The sequence below is a fragment of the Salvelinus alpinus genome, chromosome 22, assembly GCF_045679555.1.
Source record: "Salvelinus alpinus chromosome 22, SLU_Salpinus.1, whole genome shotgun sequence".
NCBI classification, from domain to species: domain Eukaryota; kingdom Metazoa; phylum Chordata; class Actinopteri; order Salmoniformes; family Salmonidae; genus Salvelinus; species Salvelinus alpinus.
In genome coordinates, this window is record NC_092107.1 from 27,378,742 (window position 1) to 27,404,457 (window position 25,716).

A 25,716-nucleotide genomic window follows, 5' to 3' on the forward strand; every position below is an offset into this window, starting at 1 on the left:
GCCAGCAATGACGGTGAGGATATGGATTGACTTGTCGATGGTGCCAGGCCACAGTGAATCACGTGAGTTTTGTTGGTATACTTGTGAGCATAGCTGTCTTCCAAGCAGTTGACCAGGTTTCAGTTCAAATCCTCTGTAATTCATCTGCCGAGTCTTTCAGATTCAATTTTCATTTTCTGTAACAGCAAGAAACAAATGAAGAAGAGCTAAATGAAGATTTTGAAGTTGAAAGAGAAGACATCAAAACGAATTGGAGCTCATTGAATTTGAGCCGATTGACGCACCGGTATGTGAATAAATGATAAAATCCCCATTGGAATCCCCATAAATGTCTGTAGCTTCCGAACGGTTTGACCAACAAAATTGTTTGACCATTCTATGGAAAGGGGAGACTCTAACAAACACAATGCCGTTCTCAGTTTTGCTCTACGACCCCCACAAGTGTCACAGGACTCGTCTGAAGGTAACCAGTACCGGTTAAAATTACAGATTTTTAATCAAGGAAGAAATGAATAAAAGTTGTGCAATGTTGAAGCCACTTGTGCAAAGCACAAATGATTAGCAGTTCATTGCCTTAATCACTCAGCCACCTCGTCCTGCACTCCAGGGATGGCAGTTGCAACCTCCAACCAGTAGCCAAAGATCCGCCTGTCTCAGACTGTTAAAGGGCTCGTCCGGGATTTGAACCCGGGACCTCTCGCACCCAAAGCGAGAATCATACCCCTAGACCAACGAGCCATTTCATCAAAGACATTTTTTTTGCTGTCGCCAGCAATGACGGTGAGGATATGGATTGACTTGTCGATGGTGCCAGGCCACAGTGAATCACGTGAGTTTTGTTGGTATACTTGTGAGCATAGCTGTCTTCCAAGCAGTTGACCAGGTTTCAGTTCAAATCCTCTGTAATTCATCTGCCGAGTCTTTCAGATTCAATTTTCATTTTCTGTAACAGCAAGAAACAAATGAAGAAGAGCTAAATGAAGATTTTGAAGTTGAAAAAGAAGACATCAAAACGAATTGGAGCTCATTGAATTTGAGCCGATTGACGCACCGGTATGTGAATAAATGATAAAATCCCCATTGGAATCCCCATAAATGTCTGTAGCTTCCGAACGGTTTGACCAACAAAATTGTTTGACCATTCTATGGAAAGGGGAGACTCTAACAAACACAATGCCGTTCTCAGTTTTGCTCTACGACCCCCACAAGTGTCACAGGACTCGTCTGAAGGTAACCAGTACCGGTTAAAATTACAGATTTTTAATCAAGGAAGAAATGAATAAAATTTGTGCAATGTTGAAGCCACTTGTGCAAAGCACAAATGATTAGCAGTCCATTGCCTTAATCACTCAGCCACCTCGTCCTGCACTCCAGGGATGGCAGTTGCACCCTCCAACCAGTAGCCAAAGATCCGCCTGTCTCAGACTGTTAAAGGGCTCGTCCGGGATTTGAACCCGGGACCTCTCGCACCCAAAGCGAGAATATTACCCCTAGACCAACGAGCCATTTCATCAAATACATTTTTTTTGCTGTCGCCAGCAATGACGGTGAGGATATGGATTGACTTGTCGATGGTGCCAGGCCACAGTGAATCACGTGAGTTTTGTTGGTATACTTGTGAGCATAGCTGTCTTCCAAGCAGTTGACCAGGTTTCAGTTCAAATCCTCTGTAATTCATCTGCCGAGTCTTTCAGATTCAATTTTCATTTTCTGTAACAGCAAGAAACAAATGAAGAAGAGCTAAATGAAGATTTTGAAGTTGAAAGAGAAGACATCAAAACGAATTGGAGCTCATTGAATTTGAGCCGATTGACGCACCGGTATGTGAATAAATGATAAAATCCCCATTGGAATCCCCATAAATGTCTGTAGCTTCCGAACGGTTTGACCAACAAAATTGTTTGACCATTCTATGGAAAGGGGAGACTCTAACAAACACAATGCCGTTCTCAGTTTTGCTCTACGACCCCCACAAGTGTCACAGGACTCGTCTGAAGGTAACCAGTACCGGTTAAAATTACAGATTTTTAATCAAGGAAGAAATGAATAAAAGTTGTGCAATGTTGAAGCCACTTGTGCAAAGCACAAATGATTAGCAGTCCATTGCCTTAATCACTCAGCCACCTCGTCCTGCACTCCAGGGATGGCAGTTGCACCCTCCAACCAGTAGCCAAAGATCCGCCTGTCTCAGACTGTTAAAGGGCTCGTCCGGGATTTGAACCCGGGACCTCTCGCACCCAAAGCGAGAATATTACCCCTAGACCAACGAGCCATTTCATCAAAGACATTTTTTTTGCTGTCGCCAGCAATGACGGTGAGGATATGGATTGACTTGTCGATGGTGCCAGGCCACAGTGAATCACGTGAGTTTTGTTGGTATACTTGTGAGCACAGCTGTCTTCCAAGCAGTTGACCAGGTTTCAGTTCAAATCCTCTGTAATTCATCTGCCGAGTCTTTCAGATTCAATTTTCATTTTCTGTAACAGCAAGAAACAAATGAAGAAGAGCTAAATGAAGATTTTGAAGTTGAAAAAGAAGACATCAAAACGAATTGGAGCTCATTGAATTTGAGCCGATTGACGCACCGGTATGTGAATAAATGATAAAATCCCCATTGGAATCCCCATAAATGTCTGTAGCTTCCGAACGGTTTGACCAACAAAATTGTTTGACCATTCTATGGAAAGGGGAGACTCTAACAAACACAATGCCGTTCTCAGTTTTGCTCTACGACCCCCACAAGTGTCACAGGACTCGTCTGAAGGTAACCAGTACCGGTTAAAATTACAGATTTTTAATCAAGGAAGAAATGAATAAAAGTTGTGCAATGTTGAAGCCACTTGTGCAAAGCACAAATGATTAGCAGTCCATTGCCTTAATCACTCAGCCACCTCGTCCTGCACTCCAGGGATGGCAGTTGCAACCTCCAACCAGTAGCCAAAGATCCGCCTGTCTCAGACTGTTAAAGGGCTCGACCGGGATTTGAACCCGGGACCTCTCGCACCCAAAGCGAGAATATTACCCCTAGACCAACGAGCCATTTCATCAAAGACATTTTTTTTGCTGTCGCCAGCAATGACGGTGAGGATATGGATTGACTTGTCGATGGTGCCAGGCCACAGTGAATCACGTGAGTTTTGTTGGTATACTTGTGAGCATAGCTGTCTTCCAAGCAGTTGACCAGGTTTCAGTTCAAATCCTCTGTAATTCATCTGTCGAGTCTTTCAGATTCAATTTTCATTTTCTGTAACAGCAAGAAACAAATGAAGAAGAGCTAAATGAAGATTTTGAAGTTGAAAAAGAAGACATCAAAACGAATTGGAGCTCATTGAATTTGAGCCGATTGACGCACCGGTATGTGAATAAATGATAAAATCCCCATTGGAATCCCCATAAATGTCTGTAGCTTCCGAACGGTTTGACCAACAAAATTGTTTGACCATTCTATGGAAAGGGGAGACTCTAACAAACACAATGCCGTTCTCAGTTTTGCTCTACGACCCCCACAAGTGTCACAGGACTCGTCTGAAGGTAACCAGTACCGGTTAAAATTACAGATTTTTAATCAAGGAAGAAATGAATAAAAGTTGTGCAATGTTGAAGCCACTTGTGCAAAGCACAAATGATTAGCAGTCCATTGCCTTAATCACTCAGCCACCTCGTCCTGCACTCCAGGGATGGCAGTTGCACCCTCCAACCAGTAGCCAAAGATCCGCCTGTCTCAGACTGTTAAAGGGCTCGTCCGGGATTTGAACCCGGGACCTCTCGCACCCAAAGCGAGAATCATTACCCCTAGACCAACGAGCCATTTCATCAAAGACATTTTTTTTGCTGTCGCCAGCAATGACGGTGAGGATATGGATTGACTTGTCGATGGTGCCAGGCCACAGTGAATCACGTGAGTTTTGTTGGTATACTTGTGAGCACAGCTGTCTTCCAAGCAGTTGACCAGGTTTCAGTTCAAATCCTCTGTAATTCATCTGCCGAGTCTTTCAGATTCAATTTTCATTTTCTGTAACAGCAAGAAACAAATGAAGAAGAGCTAAATGAAGATTTTGAAGTTGAAAAAGAAGACATCAAAACGAATTGGAGCTCATTGAATTTGAGCCGATTGACGCACCGGTATGTGAATAAATGATAAAATCCCCATTGGAATCCCCATAAATGTCTGTAGCTTCCGAACGGTTTGACCAACAAAATTGTTTGACCATTCTATGGAAAGGGGAGACTCTAACAAACACAATGCCGTTCTCAGTTTTGCTCTACGACCCCCACAAGTGTCACAGGACTCGTCTGAAGGTAACCAGTACCGGTTAAAATTACAGATTTTTAATCAAGGAAGAAATGAATAAAAGTTGTGCAATGTTGAAGCCACTTGTGCAAAGCACAAATGATTAGCAGTCCATTGCCTTAATCACTCAGCCACCTCGTCCTGCACTCCAGGGATGGCAGTTGCAACCTCCAACCAGTAGCCAAAGATCCGCCTGTCTCAGACTGTTAAAGGGCTCGACCGGGATTTGAACCCGGGACCTCTCGCACCCAAAGCGAGAATATTACCCCTAGACCAACGAGCCATTTCATCAAAGACATTTTTTTTGCTGTCGCCAGCAATGACGGTGAGGATATGGATTGACTTGTCGATGGTGCCAGGCCACAGTGAATCACGTGAGTTTTGTTGGTATACTTGTGAGCATAGCTGTCTTCCAAGCAGTTGACCAGGTTTCAGTTCAAATCCTCTGTAATTCATCTGTCGAGTCTTTCAGATTCAATTTTCATTTTCTGTAACAGCAAGAAACAAATGAAGAAGAGCTAAATGAAGATTTTGAAGTTGAAAAAGAAGACATCAAAACGAATTGGAGCTCATTGAATTTGAGCCGATTGACGCACCGGTATGTGAATAAATGATAAAATCCCCATTGGAATCCCCATAAATGTCTGTAGCTTCCGAACGGTTTGACCAACAAAATTGTTTGACCATTCTATGGAAAGGGGAGACTCTAACAAACACAATGCCGTTCTCAGTTTTGCTCTACGACCCCCACAAGTGTCACAGGACTCGTCTGAAGGTAACCAGTACCGGTTAAAATTACAGATTTTTAATCAAGGAAGAAATGAATAAAATTTGTGCAATGTTGAAGCCACTTGTGCAAAGCACAAATGATTAGCAGTCCATTGCCTTAATCACTCAGCCACCTCGTCCTGCACTCCAGGGATGGCAGTTGCACCCTCCAACCAGTAGCCAAAGATCCGCCTGTCTCAGACTGTTAAAGGGCTCGTCCGGGATTTGAACCCGGGACCTCTCGCACCCAAAGCGAGAATATTACCCCTAGACCAACGAGCCATTTCATCAAAGACATTTTTTTTGCTGTCGCCAGCAATGACGGTGAGGATATGGATTGACTTGTCGATGGTGCCAGGCCACAGTGAATCACGTGAGTTTTGTTGGTATACTTGTGAGCATAGCTGTCTTCCAAGCAGTTGACCAGGTTTCAGTTCAAATCCTCTGTAATTCATCTGCCGAGTCTTTCAGATTCAATTTTCATTTTCTGTAACAGCAAGAAACAAATGAAGAAGAGCTAAATGAAGATTTTTTGAAGTTGAAAAAGAAGACATCAAAACGAATTGGAGCTCATTGAATTTGAGCCGATTGACGCACCGGTATGTGAATAAATGATAAAATCCCCATTGGAATCCCCATAAATGTCTGTAGCTTCCGAACGGTTTGACCAACAAAATTGTTTGACCATTCTTTGGAAAGGGGAGACTCTATCAAACACAATGCCGTTCTCAGTTTTGCTCTACGACCCCCACAAGTGTCACAGGACTCGTCTGAAGGTAACCAGTACCGGTTAAAATTACAGATTTTTAATCAAGGAAGAAATGAATAAAAGTTGTGCAATGTTGAAGCCACTTGTGCAAAGCACAAATGATTAGCAGTCCATTGCCTTAATCACTCAGCCACCTCGTCCTGCACTCCAGGGATGGCAGTCGCACCCTCCAACCAGTAGCCAAAGATCCGCCTGTCTCAGACTGTTAAATGGCTCGTCCGGGATTTGAACCCTGGACCTCTCGCACCCAAAGCGAGAATCATTACCCCTAGACCAACGAGCCATTTCATCAACGACATTTTTTTTGCTGTCGCCAGCAATGACGGTGAGGATATGGATTGACTTGTCGATGGTGCCAGGCCACAGTGAATCACGTGAGTTTTGTTGGTATACTTGTGAGCATAGCTGTCTTCCAAGCAGTTGACCAGGTTTCAGTTCAAATCCTCTGTAATTCATCTGCCGAGTCTTTCAGATTCAATTTTCATTTTCTGTAACAGCAAGAAACAAATGAAGAAGAGCTAAATGAAGATTTTGAAGTTGAAAGAGAAGACATCAAAACGAATTGGAGCTCATTGAATTTGAGCCGATTGACGCACCGGTATGTGAATAAATGATAAAATCCCCATTGGAATCCCCATAAATGTCTGTAGCTTCCGAACGGTTTGACCAACAAAATTGTTTGACCATTCTATGGAAAGGGGAGACTCTAACAAACACAATGCCGTTCTCAGTTTTGCTCTACGACCCCCACAAGTGTCACAGGACTCGTCTGAAGGTAACCAGTACCGGTTAAAATTACAGATTTTTAATCAAGGAAGAAATGAATAAAAGTTGTGCAATGTTGAAGCCACTTGTGCAAAGCACAAATGATTAGCAGTCCATTGCCTTAATCACTCAGCCACCTCGTCCTGCACTCCAGGGATGGCAGTTGCACCCTCCAACCAGTAGCCAAAGATCCGCCTGTCTCAGACTGTTAAAGGGCTCGTCCGGGATTTGAACCCGGGACCTCTCGCACCCAAAGCGAGAATCATTACCCCTAGACCAACGAGCCATTTCATCAAAGACATTTTTTTTGCTGTCGCCAGCAATGACGGTGAGGATATGGATTGACTTGTCGATGGTGCCAGGCCACAGTGAATCACGTGAGTTTTGTTGGTATACTTGTGAGCATAGCTGTCTTCCAAGCAGTTGACCAGGTTTCAGTTCAAATCCTCTGTAATTCATCTGCCGAGTCTTTCAGATTCAATTTTCATTTTCTGTAACAGCAAGAAACAAATGAAGAAGAGCTAAATGAAGATTTTGAAGTTGAAAGAGAAGACATCAAAACGAATTGGAGCTCATTGAATTTGAGCCGATTGACGCACCGGTATGTGAATAAATGATAAAATCCCCATTGGAATCCCCATAAATGTCTGTAGCTTCCGAACGGTTTGACCAACAAAATTGTTTGACCATTCTATGGAAAGGGGAGACTCTAACAAACACAATGCCGTTCTCAGTTTTGCTCTACGACCCCCACAAGTGTCACAGGACTCGTCTGAAGGTAACCAGTACCGGTTAAAATTACAGATTTTTAATCAAGGAAGAAATGAATAAAAGTTGTGCAATGTTGAAGCCACTTGTGCAAAGCACAAATGATTAGCAGTCCATTGCCTTAATCACTCAGCCACCTCGTCCTGCACTCCAGGGATGGCAGTTGCACCCTCCAACCAGTAGCCAAAGATCCGCCTGTCTCAGACTGTTAAAGGGCTCGTCCGGGATTTGAACCCGGGACCTCTCGCACCCAAAGCGAGAATCATTACCCCTAGACCAACGAGCCATTTCATCGAAGACATTTTTTTTGCTGTCGCCAGCAATGACGGTGAGGATATGGATTGACTTGTCGATGGTGCCAGGCCACAGTGAATCACGTGAGTTTTGTTGGTATACTTGTGAGCACAGCTGTCTTCCAAGCAGTTGACCAGGTTTCAGTTCAAATCCTCTGTAATTCATCTGCCGAGTCTTTCAGATTCAATTTTCATTTTCTGTAACAGCAAGAAACAAATGAAGAAGAGCTAAATGAAGATTTTGAAGTTGAAAAAGAAGACATCAAAACGAATTGGAGCTCATTGAATTTGAGCCGATTGACGCACCGGTATGTGAATAAATGATAAAATCCCCATTGGAATCCCCATAAATGTCTGTAGCTTCCGAACGGTTTGACCAACAAAATTGTTTGACCATTCTTTTGAAAGGGGAGACTCTATCAAACACAATGCCGTTCTCAGTTTTGCTCTACGACCCCCACAAGTGTCACAGGACTCGTCTGAAGGTAACCAGTACCGGTTAAAATTACAGATTTTTAATCAAGGAAGAAATGAATAAAATTTGTGCAATGTTGAAGCCACTTGTGCAAAGCACAAATGATTAGCAGTCCATTGCCTTAATCACTCAGCCACCTCGTCCTGCACTCCAGGGATGGCAGTCGCACCCTCCAACCAGTAGCCAAAGATCCGCCTGTCTCAGACTGTTAAATGGCTCTTCCGGGATTTGAACCCTGGACCTCTCGCACCCAAAGCGAGAATATTACCCCTAGACCAACGAGCCATTTCATCAAAGACATTTTTTTTGCTGTCGCCAGCAATGACGGTGAGGATATGGATTGACTTGTCGATGGTGCCAGGCCACAGTGAATCACGTGAGTTTTGTTGGTATACTTGTGAGCATAGCTGTCTTCCAAGCAGTTGACCAGGTTTCAGTTCAAATCCTCTGTAATTCATCTGCCGAGTCTTTCAGATTCAATTTTCATTTTCTGTAACAGCAAGAAACAAATGAAGAAGAGCTAAATGAAGATTTTGAAGTTGAAAGAGAAGACATCAAAACGAATTGGAGCTCATTGAATTTGAGCCGATTGACGCACCGGTATGTGAATAAATGATAAAATCCCCATTGGAATCCCCATAAATGTCTGTAGCTTCCGAACGGTTTGACCAACAAAATTGTTTGACCATTCTATGGAAAGGGGAGACTCTAACAAACACAATGCCGTTCTCAGTTTTGCTCTACGACCCCCACAAGTGTCACAGGACTCGTCTGAAGGTAACCAGTACCGGTTAAAATTACAGATTTTTAATCAAGGAAGAAATGAATAAAAGTTGTGCAATGTTGAAGCCACTTGTGCAAAGCACAAATGATTAGCAGTCCATTGCCTTAATCACTCAGCCACCTCGTCCTGCACTCCAGGGATGGCAGTTGCAACCTCCAACCAGTAGCCAAATATCCGCCTGTCTCAGACTGTTAAAGGGCTCGACCGGGATTTGAACCCGGGACCTCTCGCACCCAAAGCGAGAATCATACCCCTAGACCAACGAGCCATTTCATCAAAGACATTTTTTTTGCTGTCGCCAGCAATGACGGTGAGGATATGGATTGACTTGTCGATGGTGCCAGGCCACAGTGAATCACGTGAGTTTTGTTGGTATACTTGTGAGCATAGCTGTCTTCCAAGCAGTTGACCAGGTTTCAGTTCAAATCCTCTGTAATTCATCTGCCGAGTCTTTCAGATTCAATTTTCATTTTCTGTAACAGCAAGAAACAAATGAAGAAGAGCTAAATGAAGATTTTGAAGTTGAAAAAGAAGACATCAAAACGAATTGGAGCTCATTGAATTTGAGCCGATTGACGCACCGGTATGTGAATAAATGATAAAATCCCCATTGGAATCCCCATAAATGTCTGTAGCTTCCGAACGGTTTGACCAACAAAATTGTTTGACCATTCTATGGAAAGGGGAGACTCTAACAAACACAATGCCGTTCTCAGTTTTGCTCTACGACCCCCACAAGTGTCACAGGACTCGTCTGAAGGTAACCAGTACCGGTTAAAATTACAGATTTTTAATCAAGGAAGAAATGAATAAAATTTGTGCAATGTTGAAGCCACTTGTGCAAAGCACAAATGATTAGCAGTCCATTGCCTTAATCACTCAGCCACCTCGTCCTGCACTCCAGGGATGGCAGTTGCACCCTCCAACCAGTAGCCAAAGATCCGCCTGTCTCAGACTGTTAAAGGGCTCGTCCGGGATTTGAACCCGGGACCTCTCGCACCCAAAGCGAGAATATTACCCCTAGACCAACGAGCCATTTCATCAAATACATTTTTTTTGCTGTCGCCAGCAATGACGGTGAGGATATGGATTGACTTGTCGATGGTGCCAGGCCACAGTGAATCACGTGAGTTTTGTTGGTATACTTGTGAGCATAGCTGTCTTCCAAGCAGTTGACCAGGTTTCAGTTCAAATCCTCTGTAATTCATCTGCCGAGTCTTTCAGATTCAATTTTCATTTTCTGTAACAGCAAGAAACAAATGAAGAAGAGCTAAATGAAGATTTTGAAGTTGAAAGAGAAGACATCAAAACGAATTGGAGCTCATTGAATTTGAGCCGATTGACGCACCGGTATGTGAATAAATGATAAAATCCCCATTGGAATCCCCATAAATGTCTGTAGCTTCCGAACGGTTTGACCAACAAAATTGTTTGACCATTCTATGGAAAGGGGAGACTCTAACAAACACAATGCCGTTCTCAGTTTTGCTCTACGACCCCCACAAGTGTCACAGGACTCGTCTGAAGGTAACCAGTACCGGTTAAAATTACAGATTTTTAATCAAGGAAGAAATGAATAAAAGTTGTGCAATGTTGAAGCCACTTGTGCAAAGCACAAATGATTAGCAGTCCATTGCCTTAATCACTCAGCCACCTCGTCCTGCACTCCAGGGATGGCAGTTGCACCCTCCAACCAGTAGCCAAAGATCCGCCTGTCTCAGACTGTTAAAGGGCTCGTCCGGGATTTGAACCCGGGACCTCTCGCACCCAAAGCGAGAATCATTACCCCTAGACCAACGAGCCATTTCATCAAAGACATTTTTTTTGCTGTCGCCAGCAATGACGGTGAGGATATGGATTGACTTGTCGATGGTGCCAGGCCACAGTGAATCACGTGAGTTTTGTTGGTATACTTGTGAGCACAGCTGTCTTCCAAGCAGTTGACCAGGTTTCAGTTCAAATCCTCTGTAATTCATCTGCCGAGTCTTTCAGATTCAATTTTCATTTTCTGTAACAGCAAGAAACAAATGAAGAAGAGCTAAATGAAGATTTTGAAGTTGAAAAAGAAGACATCAAAACGAATTGGAGCTCATTGAATTTGAGCCGATTGACGCACCGGTATGTGAATAAATGATAAAATCCCCATTGGAATCCCCATAAATGTCTGTAGCTTCCGAACGGTTTGACCAACAAAATTGTTTGACCATTCTATGGAAAGGGGAGACTCTAACAAACACAATGCCGTTCTCAGTTTTGCTCTACGACCCCCACAAGTGTCACAGGACTCGTCTGAAGGTAACCAGTACCGGTTAAAATTACAGATTTTTAATCAAGGAAGAAATGAATAAAAGTTGTGCAATGTTGAAGCCACTTGTGCAAAGCACAAATGATTAGCAGTCCATTGCCTTAATCACTCAGCCACCTCGTCCTGCACTCCAGGGATGGCAGTTGCACCCTCCAACCAGTAGCCAAAGATCCGCCTGTCTCAGACTGTTAAAGGGCTCGTCCGGGATTTGAACCCGGGACCTCTCGCACCCAAAGCGAGAATCATTACCCCTAGACCAACGAGCCATTTCATCAAAGACATTTTTTTTGCTGTCGCCAGCAATGACGGTGAGGATATGGATTGACTTGTCGATGGTGCCAGGCCACAGTGAATCACGTGAGTTTTGTTGGTATACTTGTGAGCATAGCTGTCTTCCAAGCAGTTGACCAGGTTTCAGTTCAAATCCTCTGTAATTCATCTGCCGAGTCTTTCAGATTCAATTTTCATTTTCTGTAACAGCAAGAAACAAATGAAGAAGAGCTAAATGAAGATTTTGAAGTTGAAAAAGAAGACATCAAAACGAATTGGAGCTCATTGAATTTGAGCCGATTGACGCACCGGTATGTGAATAAATGATAAAATCCCCATTGGAATCCCCATAAATGTCTGTAGCTTCCGAACGGTTTGACCAACAAAATTGTTTGACCATTCTATGGAAAGGGGAGACTCTAACAAACACAATGCCGTTCTCAGTTTTGCTCTACGACCCCCACAAGTGTCACAGGACTCGTCTGAAGGTAACCAGTACCGGTTAAAATTACAGATTTTTAATCAAGGAAGAAATGAATAAAAGTTGTGCAATGTTGAAGCCACTTGTGCAAAGCACAAATGATTAGCAGTCCATTGCCTTAATCACTCAGCCACCTCGTCCTGCACTCCAGGGATGGCAGTTGCACCCTCCAACCAGTAGCCAAAGATCCGCCTGTCTCAGACTGTTAAAGGGCTCGTCCGGGATTTGAACCCGGGACCTCTCGCACCCAAAGCGAGAATCATTACCCCTAGACCAACGAGCCATTTCATCAAAGACATTTTTTTTGCTGTCGCCAGCAATGACGGTGAGGATATGGATTGACTTGTCGATGGTGCCAGGCCACAGTGAATCACGTGAGTTTTGTTGGTATACTTGTGAGCATAGCTGTCTTCCAAGCAGTTGACCAGGTTTCAGTTCAAATCCTCTGTAATTCATCTGCCGAGTCTTTCAGATTCAATTTTCATTTTCTGTAACAGCAAGAAACAAATGAAGAAGAGCTAAATGAAGATTTTGAAGTTGAAAAAGAAGACATCAAAACGAATTGGAGCTCATTGAATTTGAGCCGATTGACGCACCGGTATGTGAATAAATGATAAAATCCCCATTGGAATCCCCATAAATGTCTGTAGCTTCCGAACGGTTTGACCAACAAAATTGTTTGACCATTCTATGGAAAGGGGAGACTCTAACAAACACAATGCCGTTCTCAGTTTTGCTCTACGACCCCCACAAGTGTCACAGGACTCGTCTGAAGGTAACCAGTACCGGTTAAAATTACAGATTTTTAATCAAGGAAGAAATGAATAAAAGTTGTGCAATGTTGAAGCCACTTGTGCAAAGCACAAATGATTAGCAGTCCATTGCCTTAATCACTCAGCCACCTCGTCCTGCACTCCAGGGATGGCAGTTGCACCCTCCAACCAGTAGCCAAAGATCCGCCTGTCTCAGACTGTTAAAGGGCTCGTCCGGGATTTGAACCCGGGACCTCTCGCACCCAAAGCGAGAATCATACCCCTAGACCAACGAGCCATTTCATCAAAGACATTTTTTTTGCTGTCGCCAGCAATGACGGTGAGGATATGGATTGACTTGTCGATGGTGCCAGGCCACAGTGAATCACGTGAGTTTTGTTGGTATACTTGTGAGCATAGCTGTCTTCCAAGCAGTTGACCAGGTTTCAGTTCAAATCCTCTGTAATTCATCTGCCGAGTCTTTCAGATTCAATTTTCATTTTCTGTAACAGCAAGAAACAAATGAAGAAGAGCTAAATGAAGATTTTGAAGTTGAAAAAGAAGACATCAAAACGAATTGGAGCTCATTGAATTTGAGCCGATTGACGCACCGGTATGTGAATAAATGATAAAATCCCCATTGGAATCCCCATAAATGTCTGTAGCTTCCGAACGGTTTGACCAACAAAATTGTTTGACCATTCTATGGAAAGGGGAGACTCTAACAAACACAATGCCGTTCTCAGTTTTGCTCTACGACCCCCACAAGTGTCACAGGACTCGTCTGAAGGTAACCAGTACCGGTTAAAATTACAGATTTTTAATCAAGGAAGAAATGAATAAAAGTTGTGCAATGTTGAAGCCACTTGTGCAAAGCACAAATGATTAGCAGTCCATTGCCTTAATCACTCAGCCACCTCGTCCTGCACTCCAGGGATGGCAGTTGCACCCTCCAACCAGTAGCCAAAGATCCGCCTGTCTCAGACTGTTAAAGGGCTCGTCCGGGATTTGAACCCGGGACCTCTCGCACCCAAAGCGAGAATCATTACCCCTAGACCAACGAGCCATTTCATCAAAGACATTTTTTTTGCTGTCGCCAGCAATGACGGTGAGGATATGGATTGACTTGTCGATGGTGCCAGGCCACAGTGAATCACGTGAGTTTTGTTGGTATACTTGTGAGCATAGCTGTCTTCCAAGCAGTTGACCAGGTTTCAGTTCAAATCCTCTGTAATTCATCTGCCGAGTCTTTCAGATTCAATTTTCATTTTCTGTAACAGCAAGAAACAAATGAAGAAGAGCTAAATGAAGATTTTGAAGTTGAAAAAGAAGACATCAAAACGAATTGGAGCTCATTGAATTTGAGCCGATTGACGCACCGGTATGTGAATAAATGATAAAATCCCCATTGGAATCCCCATAAATGTCTGTAGCTTCCGAACGGTTTGACCAACAAAATTGTTTGACCATTCTATGGAAAGGGGAGACTCTAACAAACACAATGCCGTTCTCAGTTTTGCTCTACGACCCCCACAAGTGTCACAGGACTCGTCTGAAGGTAACCAGTACCGGTTAAAATTACAGATTTTTAATCAAGGAAGAAATGAATAAAAGTTGTGCAATGTTGAAGCCACTTGTGCAAAGCACAAATGATTAGCAGTCCATTGCCTTAATCACTCAGCCACCTCGTCCTGCACTCCAGGGATGGCAGTTGCACCCTCCAACCAGTAGCCAAAGATCCGCCTGTCTCAGACTGTTAAAGGGCTCGTCCGGGATTTGAACCCGGGACCTCTCGCACCCAAAGCGAGAATCATACCCCTAGACCAACGAGCCATTTCATCAAAGACATTTTTTTTGCTGTCGCCAGCAATGACGGTGAGGATATGGATTGACTTGTCGATGGTGCCAGGCCACAGTGAATCACGTGAGTTTTGTTGGTATACTTGTGAGCATAGCTGTCTTCCAAGCAGTTGACCAGGTTTCAGTTCAAATCCTCTGTAATTCATCTGCCGAGTCTTTCAGATTCAATTTTCATTTTCTGTAACAGCAAGAAACAAATGAAGAAGAGCTAAATGAAGATTTTGAAGTTGAAAAAGAAGACATCAAAACGAATTGGAGCTCATTGAATTTGAGCCGATTGACGCACCGGTATGTGAATAAATGATAAAATCCCCATTGGAATCCCCATAAATGTCTGTAGCTTCCGAACGGTTTGACCAACAAAATTGTTTGACCATTCTATGGAAAGGGGAGACTCTAACAAACACAATGCCGTTCTCAGTTTTGCTCTACGACCCCCACAAGTGTCACAGGACTCGTCTGAAGGTAACCAGTACCGGTTAAAATTACAGATTTTTAATCAAGGAAGAAATGAATAAAAGTTGTGCAATGTTGAAGCCACTTGTGCAAAGCACAAATGATTAGCAGTCCATTGCCTTAATCACTCAGCCACCTCGTCCTGCACTCCAGGGATGGCAGTTGCACCCTCCAACCAGTAGCCAAAGATCCGCCTGTCTCAGACTGTTAAAGGGCTCGTCCGGGATTTGAACCCGGGACCTCTCGCACCCAAAGCGAGAATCATACCCCTAGACCAACGAGCCATTTCATCAAAGACATTTTTTTTGCTGTCGCCAGCAATGACGGTGAGGATATGGATTGACTTGTCGATGGTGCCAGGCCACAGTGAATCACGTGAGTTTTGTTGGTATACTTGTGAGCATAGCTGTCTTCCAAGCAGTTGACCAGGTTTCAGTTCAAATCCTCTGTAATTCATCTGCCGAGTCTTTCAGATTCAATTTTCATTTTCTGTAACAGCAAGAAACAAATGAAGAAGAGCTAAATGAAGATTTTGAAGTTGAAAAAGAAGACATCAAAACGAATTGGAGCTCATTGAATTTGAGCCGATTGACGCACCGGTATGTGAATAAATGATAAAATCCCCATTGGAATCCCCATAAATGTCTGTAGCTTCCGAACGGTTTGACCAACAAAATTGTTTGACCATTCTATGGAAAGGGGAGACTCTAACAAACACAATGCCGTTCTCAGTTTTGCTCTACGACCCCCACAAGTGTCACAGGACTCGTCTGAAGGTAACCAGTACCGGTTAAAATTACAGATTTTTAATCAAGGAAGAAATGAATAAAAGTTGTGCAATGTTGAAGCCACTTGTGCAAAGCACAAATGATTAGCAGTCCATTGCCTTAATCACTCAGCCACCTCGTCCTGCACTCCAGGGATGGCAGTTGCACCCTCCAACCAGTAGCCAAAGATCCGCCTGTCTCAGACTGTTAAAGGGCTCGTCCGGGATTTGAACCCGGGACCTCTCGCACCCAAAGCGAGAATCATACCCCTAGACCAACGAGCCATTTCATCAAAGACATTTTTTTTGCTGTCGCCAGCAATGACGGTGAGGATATGGATTGACTTGTCGATGGTGCCAGGCCACAGTGAATCACGTGAGTTTTGTTGGTATACTTGTGAGCATAGCTGTCTTCCAAGCAGTTGACCAGGTTTCAGTTCAAATCCTCTGTAATTCATCTGCCGAGTCTTTCAGATTCAATTTTCATTTTCTGTAACAGCAAGAAACAAATGAAGAAGAGCTAAATGAAGATTTTGAAGTTGAAAAAGAAGACATCAAAACGAATTGGAGCTCATTGAATTTGAGCCGATTGACGCACCGGTATGTGAATAAATGATAAAATCCCCATTGGAATCCCCATAAATGTCTGTAGCTTCCGAACGGTTTGACCAACAAAATTGTTTGACCATTCTATGGAAAGGGGAGACTCTAACAAACACAATGCCGTTCTCAGTTTTGCTCTACGACCCCCACAAGTGTCACAGGACTCGTCTGAAGGTAACCAGTACCGGTTAAAATTACAGATTTTTAATCAAGGAAGAAATGAATAAAAGTTGTGCAATGTTGAAGCCACTTGTGCAAAGCACAAATGATTAGCAGTCCATTGCCTTAATCACTCAGCCACCTCGTCCTGCACTCCAGGGATGGCAGTTGCACCCTCCAACCAGTAGCCAAAGATCCGCCTGTCTCAGACTGTTAAAGGGCTCGTCCGGGATTTGAACCCGGGACCTCTCGCACCCAAAGCGAGAATCATACCCCTAGACCAACGAGCCATTTCATCAAAGACATTTTTTTTGCTGTCGCCAGCAATGACGGTGAGGATATGGATTGACTTGTCGATGGTGCCAGGCCACAGTGAATCACGTGAGTTTTGTTGGTATACTTGTGAGCATAGCTGTCTTCCAAGCAGTTGACCAGGTTTCAGTTCAAATCCTCTGTAATTCATCTGCCGAGTCTTTCAGATTCAATTTTCATTTTCTGTAACAGCAAGAAACAAATGAAGAAGAGCTAAATGAAGATTTTGAAGTTGAAAAAGAAGACATCAAAACGAATTGGAGCTCATTGAATTTGAGCCGATTGACGCACCGGTATGTGAATAAATGATAAAATCCCCATTGGAATCCCCATAAATGTCTGTAGCTTCCGAACGGTTTGACCAACAAAATTGTTTGACCATTCTATGGAAAGGGGAGACTCTAACAAACACAATGCCGTTCTCAGTTTTGCTCTACGACCCCCACAAGTGTCACAGGACTCGTCTGAAGGTAACCAGTACCGGTTAAAATTACAGATTTTTAATCAAGGAAGAAATGAATAAAAGTTGTGCAATGTTGAAGCCACTTGTGCAAAGCACAAATGATTAGCAGTCCATTGCCTTAATCACTCAGCCACCTCGTCCTGCACTCCAGGGATGGCAGTTGCACCCTCCAACCAGTAGCCAAAGATCCGCCTGTCTCAGACTGTTAAAGGGCTCGTCCGGGATTTGAACCCGGGACCTCTCGCACCCAAAGCGAGAATCATACCCCTAGACCAACGAGCCATTTCATCAAAGACATTTTTTTTGCTGTCGCCAGCAATGACGGTGAGGATATGGATTGACTTGTCGATGGTGCCAGGCCACAGTGAATCACGTGAGTTTTGTTGGTATACTTGTGAGCATAGCTGTCTTCCAAGCAGTTGACCAGGTTTCAGTTCAAATCCTCTGTAATTCATCTGCCGAGTCTTTCAGATTCAATTTTCATTTTCTGTAACAGCAAGAAACAAATGAAGAAGAGCTAAATGAAGATTTTGAAGTTGAAAAAGAAGACATCAAAACGAATTGGAGCTCATTGAATTTGAGCCGATTGACGCACCGGTATGTGAATAAATGATAAAATCCCCATTGGAATCCCCATAAATGTCTGTAGCTTCCGAACGGTTTGACCAACAAAATTGTTTGACCATTCTATGGAAAGGGGAGACTCTAACAAACACAATGCCGTTCTCAGTTTTGCTCTACGACCCCCACAAGTGTCACAGGACTCGTCTGAAGGTAACCAGTACCGGTTAAAATTACAGATTTTTAATCAAGGAAGAAATGAATAAAAGTTGTGCAATGTTGAAGCCACTTGTGCAAAGCACAAATGATTAGCAGTCCATTGCCTTAATCACTCAGCCACCTCGTCCTGCACTCCAGGGATGGCAGTTGCACCCTCCAACCAGTAGCCAAAGATCCGCCTGTCTCAGACTGTTAAAGGGCTCGTCCGGGATTTGAACCCGGGACCTCTCGCACCCAAAGCGAGAATCATACCCCTAGACCAACGAGCCATTTCATCAAAGACATTTTTTTTGCTGTCGCCAGCAATGACGGTGAGGATATGGATTGACTTGTCGATGGTGCCAGGCCACAGTGAATCACGTGAGTTTTGTTGGTATACTTGTGAGCATAGCTGTCTTCCAAGCAGTTGACCAGGTTTCAGTTCAAATCCTCTGTAATTCATCTGCCGAGTCTTTCAGATTCAATTTTCATTTTCTGTAACAGCAAGAAACAAATGAAGAAGAGCTAAATGAAGATTTTGAAGTTGAAAAAGAAGACATCAAAACGAATTGGAGCTCATTGAATTTGAGCCGATTGACGCACCGGTATGTGAATAAATGATAAAATCCCCATTGGAATCCCCATAAATGTCTGTAGCTTCCGAACGGTTTGACCAACAAAATTGTTTGACCATTCTATGGAAAGGGGAGACTCTAACAAACACAATGCCGTTCTCAGTTTTGCTCTACGACCCCCACAAGTGTCACAGGACTCGTCTGAAGGTAACCAGTACCGGTTAAAATTACAGATTTTTAATCAAGGAAGAAATGAATAAAAGTTGTGCAATGTTGAAGCCACTTGTGCAAAGCACAAATGATTAGCAGTCCATTGCCTTAATCACTCAGCCACCTCGTCCTGCACTCCAGGGATGGCAGTTGCACCCTCCAACCAGTAGCCAAAGATCCGCCTGTCTCAGACTGTTAAAGGGCTCGTCCGGGATTTGAACCCGGGACCTCTCGCACCCAAAGCGAGAATCATACCCCTAGACCAACGAGCCATTTCATCAAAGACATTTTTTTTGCTGTCGCCAGCAATGACGGTGAGGATATGGATTGACTTGTCGATGGTGCCAGGCCACAGTGAATCACGTGAGTTTTGTTGGTATACTTGTGAGCATAGCTGTCTTCCAAGCAGTTGACCAGGTTTCAGTTCAAATCCTCTGTAATTCATCTGCCGAGTCTTTCAGATTCAATTTTCATTTTCTGTAACAGCAAGAAACAAATGAAGAAGAGCTAAATGAAGATTTTGAAGTTGAAAAAGAAGACATCAAAACGAATTGGAGCTCATTGAATTTGAGCCGATTGACGCACCGGTATGTGAATAAATGATAAAATCCCCATTGGAATCCCCATAAATGTCTGTAGCTTCCGAACGGTTTGACCAACAAAATTGTTTGACCATTCTATGGAAAGGGGAGACTCTAACAAACACAATGCCGTTCTCAGTTTTGCTCTACGACCCCCACAAGTGTCACAGGACTCGTCTGAAGGTAACCAGTACCGGTTAAAATTACAGATTTTTAATCAAGGAAGAAATGAATAAAAGTTGTGCAATGTTGAAGCCACTTGTGCAAAGCACAAATGATTAGCAGTCCATTGCCTTAATCACTCAGCCACCTCGTCCTGCACTCCAGGGATGGCAGTTGCACCCTCCAACCAGTAGCCAAAGATCCGCCTGTCTCAGACTGTTAAAGGGCTCGTCCGGGATTTGAACCCGGGACCTCTCGCACCCAAAGCGAGAATCATACCCCTAGACCAACGAGCCATTTCATCAAAGACATTTTTTTTGCTGTCGCCAGCAATGACGGTGAGGATATGGATTGACTTGTCGATGGTGCCAGGCCACAGTGAATCACGTGAGTTTTGTTGGTATACTTGTGAGCATAGCTGTCTTCCAAGCAGTTGACCAGGTTTCAGTTCAAATCCTCTGTAATTCATCTGCCGAGTCTTTCAGATTCAATTTTCATTTTCTGTAACAGCAAGAAACAAATGAAGAAGAGCTAAATGAAGATTTTGAAGTTGAAAAAGAAGACATCAAAACGAATTGGAGCTCATTGAATTTGAGCCGATTGACGCACCGGTATGTGAATAAATGATAAAATCCCCATTGGAATCCCCATAAATGTCTGTAGCTTCCGAACGGTTTGACCAACAAAATTGTTTGACCATTCTATGGAAAGGGGAGACTCTAACAAACACAATGCCGTTCTCAGTTTTGCTCTACGACCCCCACAAGTGTCACAGGACTCGTCTGAAGGTAACCAGTACCGGTTAAAATTACAGATTTTTAATCAAGGAAGAAATGAATAAAAGTTGTGCAATGTTGAAGCCACTTGTGCAAAGCACAAATGATTAGCAGTCCATTGCCTTAATCACTCAGCCACCTCGTCCTGCACTCCAGGGATGGCAGTTGCACCCTCCAACCAGTAGCCAAAGATCCGCCTGTCTCAGACTGTTAAAGGGCTCGTCCGGGATTTGAACCCGGGACCTCTCGCACCCAAAGCGAGAATCATACCCCTAGACCAACGAGCCATTTCATCAAAGACATTTTTTTTGCTGTCGCCAGCAATGACGGTGAGGATATGGATTGACTTGTCGATGGTGCCAGGCCACAGTGAATCACGTGAGTTTTGTTGGTATACTTGTGAGCATAGCTGTCTTCCAAGCAGTTGACCAGGTTTCAGTTCAAATCCTCTGTAATTCATCTGCCGAGTCTTTCAGATTCAATTTTCATTTTCTGTAACAGCAAGAAACAAATGAAGAAGAGCTAAATGAAGATTTTGAAGTTGAAAAAGAAGACATCAAAACGAATTGGAGCTCATTGAATTTGAGCCGATTGACGCACCGGTATGTGAATAAATGATAAAATCCCCATTGGAATCCCCATAAATGTCTGTAGCTTCCGAACGGTTTGACCAACAAAATTGTTTGACCATTCTATGGAAAGGGGAGACTCTAACAAACACAATGCCGTTCTCAGTTTTGCTCTACGACCCCCACAAGTGTCACAGGACTCGTCTGAAGGTAACCAGTACCGGTTAAAATTACAGATTTTTAATCAAGGAAGAAATGAATAAAAGTTGTGCAATGTTGAAGCCACTTGTGCAAAGCACAAATGATTAGCAGTCCATTGCCTTAATCACTCAGCCACCTCGTCCTGCACTCCAGGGATGGCAGTTGCACCCTCCAACCAGTAGCCAAAGATCCGCCTGTCTCAGACTGTTAAAGGGCTCGTCCGGGATTTGAACCCGGGACCTCTCGCACCCAAAGCGAGAATCATACCCCTAGACCAACGAGCCATTTCATCAAAGACATTTTTTTTGCTGTCGCCAGCAATGACGGTGAGGATATGGATTGACTTGTCGATGGTGCCAGGCCACAGTGAATCACGTGAGTTTTGTTGGTATACTTGTGAGCATAGCTGTCTTCCAAGCAGTTGACCAGGTTTCAGTTCAAATCCTCTGTAATTCATCTGCCGAGTCTTTCAGATTCAATTTTCATTTTCTGTAACAGCAAGAAACAAATGAAGAAGAGCTAAATGAAGATTTTGAAGTTGAAAAAGAAGACATCAAAACGAATTGGAGCTCATTGAATTTGAGCCGATTGACGCACCGGTATGTGAATAAATGATAAAATCCCCATTGGAATCCCCATAAATGTCTGTAGCTTCCGAACGGTTTGACCAACAAAATTGTTTGACCATTCTATGGAAAGGGGAGACTCTAACAAACACAATGCCGTTCTCAGTTTTGCTCTACGACCCCCACAAGTGTCACAGGACTCGTCTGAAGGTAACCAGTACCGGTTAAAATTACAGATTTTTAATCAAGGAAGAAATGAATAAAAGTTGTGCAATGTTGAAGCCACTTGTGCAAAGCACAAATGATTAGCAGTCCATTGCCTTAATCACTCAGCCACCTCGTCCTGCACTCCAGGGATGGCAGTTGCACCCTCCAACCAGTAGCCAAAGATCCGCCTGTCTCAGACTGTTAAAGGGCTCGTCCGGGATTTGAACCCGGGACCTCTCGCACCCAAAGCGAGAATCATACCCCTAGACCAACGAGCCATTTCATCAAAGACATTTTTTTTGCTGTCGCCAGCAATGACGGTGAGGATATGGATTGACTTGTCGATGGTGCCAGGCCACAGTGAATCACGTGAGTTTTGTTGGTATACTTGTGAGCATAGCTGTCTTCCAAGCAGTTGACCAGGTTTCAGTTCAAATCCTCTGTAATTCATCTGCCGAGTCTTTCAGATTCAATTTTCATTTTCTGTAACAGCAAGAAACAAATGAAGAAGAGCTAAATGAAGATTTTGAAGTTGAAAAAGAAGACATCAAAACGAATTGGAGCTCATTGAATTTGAGCCGATTGACGCACCGGTATGTGAATAAATGATAAAATCCCCATTGGAATCCCCATAAATGTCTGTAGCTTCCGAACGGTTTGACCAACAAAATTGTTTGACCATTCTATGGAAAGGGGAGACTCTAACAAACACAATGCCGTTCTCAGTTTTGCTCTACGACCCCCACAAGTGTCACAGGACTCGTCTGAAGGTAACCAGTACCGGTTAAAATTACAGATTTTTAATCAAGGAAGAAATGAATAAAAGTTGTGCAATGTTGAAGCCACTTGTGCAAAGCACAAATGATTAGCAGTCCATTGCCTTAATCACTCAGCCACCTCGTCCTGCACTCCAGGGATGGCAGTTGCACCCTCCAACCAGTAGCCAAAGATCCGCCTGTCTCAGACTGTTAAAGGGCTCGTCCGGGATTTGAACCCGGGACCTCTCGCACCCAAAGCGAGAATCATACCCCTAGACCAACGAGCCATTTCATCAAAGACATTTTTTTTGCTGTCGCCAGCAATGACGGTGAGGATATGGATTGACTTGTCGATGGTGCCAGGCCACAGTGAATCACGTGAGTTTTGTTGGTATACTTGTGAGCATAGCTGTCTTCCAAGCAGTTGACCAGGTTTCAGTTCAAATCCTCTGTAATTCATCTGCCGAGTCTTTCAGATTCAATTTTCATTTTCTGTAACAGCAAGAAACAAATGAAGAAGAGCTAAATGAAGATTTTGAAGTTGAAAAAGAAGACATCAAAACGAATTGGAGCTCATTGAATTTGAGCCGATTGACGCACCGGTATGTGAATAAATGATAAAATCCCCATTGGAATCCCCATAAATGTCTGTAGCTTCCGAACGGTTTGACCAACAAAATTGTTTGACCATTCTATGGAAAGGGGAGACTCTAACAAACACAATGCCGTTCTCAGTTTTGCTCTACGACCCCCACAAGTGTCACAGGACTCGTCTGAAGGTAACCAGTACCGGTTAAAATTACAGATTTTTAATCAAGGAAGAAATGAATAAAAGTTGTGCAATGTTGAAGCCACTTGTGCAAAGCACAAATGATTAGCAGTCCATTGCCTTAATCACTCAGCCACCTCGTCCTGCACTCCAGGGATGGCAGTTGCACCCTCCAACCAGTAGCCAAAGATCCGCCTGTCTCAGACTGTTAAAGGGCTCGTCCGGGATTTGAACCCGGGACCTCTCGCACCCAAAGCGAGAATCATACCCCTAGACCAACGAGCCATTTCATCAAAGACATTTTTTTTGCTGTCGCCAGCAATGACGGTGAGGATATGGATTGACTTGTCGATGGTGCCAGGCCACAGTGAATCACGTGAGTTTTGTTGGTATACTTGTGAGCATAGCTGTCTTCCAAGCAGTTGACCAGGTTTCAGTTCAAATCCTCTGTAATTCATCTGCCGAGTCTTTCAGATTCAATTTTCATTTTCTGTAACAGCAAGAAACAAATGAAGAAGAGCTAAATGAAGATTTTGAAGTTGAAAAAGAAGACATCAAAACGAATTGGAGCTCATTGAATTTGAGCCGATTGACGCACCGGTATGTGAATAAATGATAAAATCCCCATTGGAATCCCCATAAATGTCTGTAGCTTCCGAACGGTTTGACCAACAAAATTGTTTGACCATTCTATGGAAAGGGGAGACTCTAACAAACACAATGCCGTTCTCAGTTTTGCTCTACGACCCCCACAAGTGTCACAGGACTCGTCTGAAGGTAACCAGTACCGGTTAAAATTACAGATTTTTAATCAAGGAAGAAATGAATAAAAGTTGTGCAATGTTGAAGCCACTTGTGCAAAGCACAAATGATTAGCAGTCCATTGCCTTAATCACTCAGCCACCTCGTCCTGCACTCCAGGGATGGCAGTTGCACCCTCCAACCAGTAGCCAAAGATCCGCCTGTCTCAGACTGTTAAAGGGCTCGTCCGGGATTTGAACCCGGGACCTCTCGCACCCAAAGCGAGAATCATACCCCTAGACCAACGAGCCATTTCATCAAAGACATTTTTTTTGCTGTCGCCAGCAATGACGGTGAGGATATGGATTGACTTGTCGATGGTGCCAGGCCACAGTGAATCACGTGAGTTTTGTTGGTATACTTGTGAGCATAGCTGTCTTCCAAGCAGTTGACCAGGTTTCAGTTCAAATCCTCTGTAATTCATCTGCCGAGTCTTTCAGATTCAATTTTCATTTTCTGTAACAGCAAGAAACAAATGAAGAAGAGCTAAATGAAGATTTTGAAGTTGAAAAAGAAGACATCAAAACGAATTGGAGCTCATTGAATTTGAGCCGATTGACGCACCGGTATGTGAATAAATGATAAAATCCCCATTGGAATCCCCATAAATGTCTGTAGCTTCCGAACGGTTTGACCAACAAAATTGTTTGACCATTCTATGGAAAGGGGAGACTCTAACAAACACAATGCCGTTCTCAGTTTTGCTCTACGACCCCCACAAGTGTCACAGGACTCGTCTGAAGGTAACCAGTACCGGTTAAAATTACAGATTTTTAATCAAGGAAGAAATGAATAAAAGTTGTGCAATGTTGAAGCCACTTGTGCAAAGCACAAATGATTAGCAGTCCATTGCCTTAATCACTCAGCCACCTCGTCCTGCACTCCAGGGATGGCAGTTGCACCCTCCAACCAGTAGCCAAAGATCCGCCTGTCTCAGACTGTTAAAGGGCTCGTCCGGGATTTGAACCCGGGACCTCTCGCACCCAAAGCGAGAATCATACCCCTAGACCAACGAGCCATTTCATCAAAGACATTTTTTTTGCTGTCGCCAGCAATGACGGTGAGGATATGGATTGACTTGTCGATGGTGCCAGGCCACAGTGAATCACGTGAGTTTTGTTGGTATACTTGTGAGCATAGCTGTCTTCCAAGCAGTTGACCAGGTTTCAGTTCAAATCCTCTGTAATTCATCTGCCGAGTCTTTCAGATTCAATTTTCATTTTCTGTAACAGCAAGAAACAAATGAAGAAGAGCTAAATGAAGATTTTGAAGTTGAAAAAGAAGACATCAAAACGAATTGGAGCTCATTGAATTTGAGCCGATTGACGCACCGGTATGTGAATAAATGATAAAATCCCCATTGGAATCCCCATAAATGTCTGTAGCTTCCGAACGGTTTGACCAACAAAATTGTTTGACCATTCTATGGAAAGGGGAGACTC

General features: G+C 43.6%; 30 non-coding genes across 30 annotated transcripts; all 30 read right to left on the minus strand.

The window, feature by feature from the left end:
- Positions 1-666: 666 nt before the first annotated feature.
- On the minus strand, positions 667-738 carry trnap-ugg (transfer RNA proline (anticodon UGG)). Its single transcript has one exon. It is a non-coding gene; the product is annotated as a tRNA-Pro (tRNA).
- A 695-nt stretch (positions 739-1,433) lies between these two features.
- trnap-ugg (transfer RNA proline (anticodon UGG)) lies at positions 1,434-1,505 on the minus strand. Its single transcript has one exon. It is a non-coding gene; the product is annotated as a tRNA-Pro (tRNA).
- Positions 1,506-2,200: 695 nt separating this feature from the next.
- Positions 2,201-2,272, minus strand: trnap-ugg (transfer RNA proline (anticodon UGG)). Its single transcript has one exon. It is a non-coding gene; the product is annotated as a tRNA-Pro (tRNA).
- Positions 2,273-3,734: 1,462 nt separating this feature from the next.
- Positions 3,735-3,807, minus strand: trnap-ugg (transfer RNA proline (anticodon UGG)). Its single transcript has one exon. It is a non-coding gene; the product is annotated as a tRNA-Pro (tRNA).
- A 1,462-nt stretch (positions 3,808-5,269) lies between these two features.
- trnap-ugg (transfer RNA proline (anticodon UGG)) lies at positions 5,270-5,341 on the minus strand. Its single transcript has one exon. It is a non-coding gene; the product is annotated as a tRNA-Pro (tRNA).
- Positions 5,342-6,038: 697 nt separating this feature from the next.
- On the minus strand, positions 6,039-6,111 carry trnap-ugg (transfer RNA proline (anticodon UGG)). Its single transcript has one exon. It is a non-coding gene; the product is annotated as a tRNA-Pro (tRNA).
- A 695-nt stretch (positions 6,112-6,806) lies between these two features.
- On the minus strand, positions 6,807-6,879 carry trnap-ugg (transfer RNA proline (anticodon UGG)). Its single transcript has one exon. It is a non-coding gene; the product is annotated as a tRNA-Pro (tRNA).
- Positions 6,880-7,574: 695 nt separating this feature from the next.
- trnap-ugg (transfer RNA proline (anticodon UGG)) lies at positions 7,575-7,647 on the minus strand. The gene has a single exon. It is a non-coding gene; the product is annotated as a tRNA-Pro (tRNA).
- A 1,462-nt stretch (positions 7,648-9,109) lies between these two features.
- On the minus strand, positions 9,110-9,181 carry trnap-ugg (transfer RNA proline (anticodon UGG)). Its single transcript has one exon. It is a non-coding gene; the product is annotated as a tRNA-Pro (tRNA).
- Positions 9,182-9,876: 695 nt separating this feature from the next.
- trnap-ugg (transfer RNA proline (anticodon UGG)) lies at positions 9,877-9,948 on the minus strand. The gene has a single exon. It is a non-coding gene; the product is annotated as a tRNA-Pro (tRNA).
- Positions 9,949-10,643: 695 nt separating this feature from the next.
- On the minus strand, positions 10,644-10,716 carry trnap-ugg (transfer RNA proline (anticodon UGG)). Its single transcript has one exon. It is a non-coding gene; the product is annotated as a tRNA-Pro (tRNA).
- A 695-nt stretch (positions 10,717-11,411) lies between these two features.
- trnap-ugg (transfer RNA proline (anticodon UGG)) lies at positions 11,412-11,484 on the minus strand. The gene has a single exon. It is a non-coding gene; the product is annotated as a tRNA-Pro (tRNA).
- A 695-nt stretch (positions 11,485-12,179) lies between these two features.
- On the minus strand, positions 12,180-12,252 carry trnap-ugg (transfer RNA proline (anticodon UGG)). Its single transcript has one exon. It is a non-coding gene; the product is annotated as a tRNA-Pro (tRNA).
- Positions 12,253-12,947: 695 nt separating this feature from the next.
- Positions 12,948-13,019, minus strand: trnap-ugg (transfer RNA proline (anticodon UGG)). Its single transcript has one exon. It is a non-coding gene; the product is annotated as a tRNA-Pro (tRNA).
- Positions 13,020-13,714: 695 nt separating this feature from the next.
- On the minus strand, positions 13,715-13,787 carry trnap-ugg (transfer RNA proline (anticodon UGG)). Its single transcript has one exon. It is a non-coding gene; the product is annotated as a tRNA-Pro (tRNA).
- Positions 13,788-14,482: 695 nt separating this feature from the next.
- trnap-ugg (transfer RNA proline (anticodon UGG)) lies at positions 14,483-14,554 on the minus strand. Its single transcript has one exon. It is a non-coding gene; the product is annotated as a tRNA-Pro (tRNA).
- Positions 14,555-15,249: 695 nt separating this feature from the next.
- Positions 15,250-15,321, minus strand: trnap-ugg (transfer RNA proline (anticodon UGG)). Its single transcript has one exon. It is a non-coding gene; the product is annotated as a tRNA-Pro (tRNA).
- Positions 15,322-16,016: 695 nt separating this feature from the next.
- Positions 16,017-16,088, minus strand: trnap-ugg (transfer RNA proline (anticodon UGG)). Its single transcript has one exon. It is a non-coding gene; the product is annotated as a tRNA-Pro (tRNA).
- Positions 16,089-16,783: 695 nt separating this feature from the next.
- trnap-ugg (transfer RNA proline (anticodon UGG)) lies at positions 16,784-16,855 on the minus strand. The gene has a single exon. It is a non-coding gene; the product is annotated as a tRNA-Pro (tRNA).
- Positions 16,856-17,550: 695 nt separating this feature from the next.
- trnap-ugg (transfer RNA proline (anticodon UGG)) lies at positions 17,551-17,622 on the minus strand. Its single transcript has one exon. It is a non-coding gene; the product is annotated as a tRNA-Pro (tRNA).
- Positions 17,623-18,317: 695 nt separating this feature from the next.
- trnap-ugg (transfer RNA proline (anticodon UGG)) lies at positions 18,318-18,389 on the minus strand. The gene has a single exon. It is a non-coding gene; the product is annotated as a tRNA-Pro (tRNA).
- A 695-nt stretch (positions 18,390-19,084) lies between these two features.
- trnap-ugg (transfer RNA proline (anticodon UGG)) lies at positions 19,085-19,156 on the minus strand. The gene has a single exon. It is a non-coding gene; the product is annotated as a tRNA-Pro (tRNA).
- A 695-nt stretch (positions 19,157-19,851) lies between these two features.
- Positions 19,852-19,923, minus strand: trnap-ugg (transfer RNA proline (anticodon UGG)). Its single transcript has one exon. It is a non-coding gene; the product is annotated as a tRNA-Pro (tRNA).
- A 695-nt stretch (positions 19,924-20,618) lies between these two features.
- trnap-ugg (transfer RNA proline (anticodon UGG)) lies at positions 20,619-20,690 on the minus strand. The gene has a single exon. It is a non-coding gene; the product is annotated as a tRNA-Pro (tRNA).
- A 695-nt stretch (positions 20,691-21,385) lies between these two features.
- trnap-ugg (transfer RNA proline (anticodon UGG)) lies at positions 21,386-21,457 on the minus strand. The gene has a single exon. It is a non-coding gene; the product is annotated as a tRNA-Pro (tRNA).
- Positions 21,458-22,152: 695 nt separating this feature from the next.
- Positions 22,153-22,224, minus strand: trnap-ugg (transfer RNA proline (anticodon UGG)). Its single transcript has one exon. It is a non-coding gene; the product is annotated as a tRNA-Pro (tRNA).
- A 695-nt stretch (positions 22,225-22,919) lies between these two features.
- trnap-ugg (transfer RNA proline (anticodon UGG)) lies at positions 22,920-22,991 on the minus strand. Its single transcript has one exon. It is a non-coding gene; the product is annotated as a tRNA-Pro (tRNA).
- Positions 22,992-23,686: 695 nt separating this feature from the next.
- trnap-ugg (transfer RNA proline (anticodon UGG)) lies at positions 23,687-23,758 on the minus strand. The gene has a single exon. It is a non-coding gene; the product is annotated as a tRNA-Pro (tRNA).
- Positions 23,759-24,453: 695 nt separating this feature from the next.
- Positions 24,454-24,525, minus strand: trnap-ugg (transfer RNA proline (anticodon UGG)). Its single transcript has one exon. It is a non-coding gene; the product is annotated as a tRNA-Pro (tRNA).
- A 695-nt stretch (positions 24,526-25,220) lies between these two features.
- On the minus strand, positions 25,221-25,292 carry trnap-ugg (transfer RNA proline (anticodon UGG)). The gene has a single exon. It is a non-coding gene; the product is annotated as a tRNA-Pro (tRNA).
- Between the last annotated feature and the right edge of the window lie 424 nt (positions 25,293-25,716).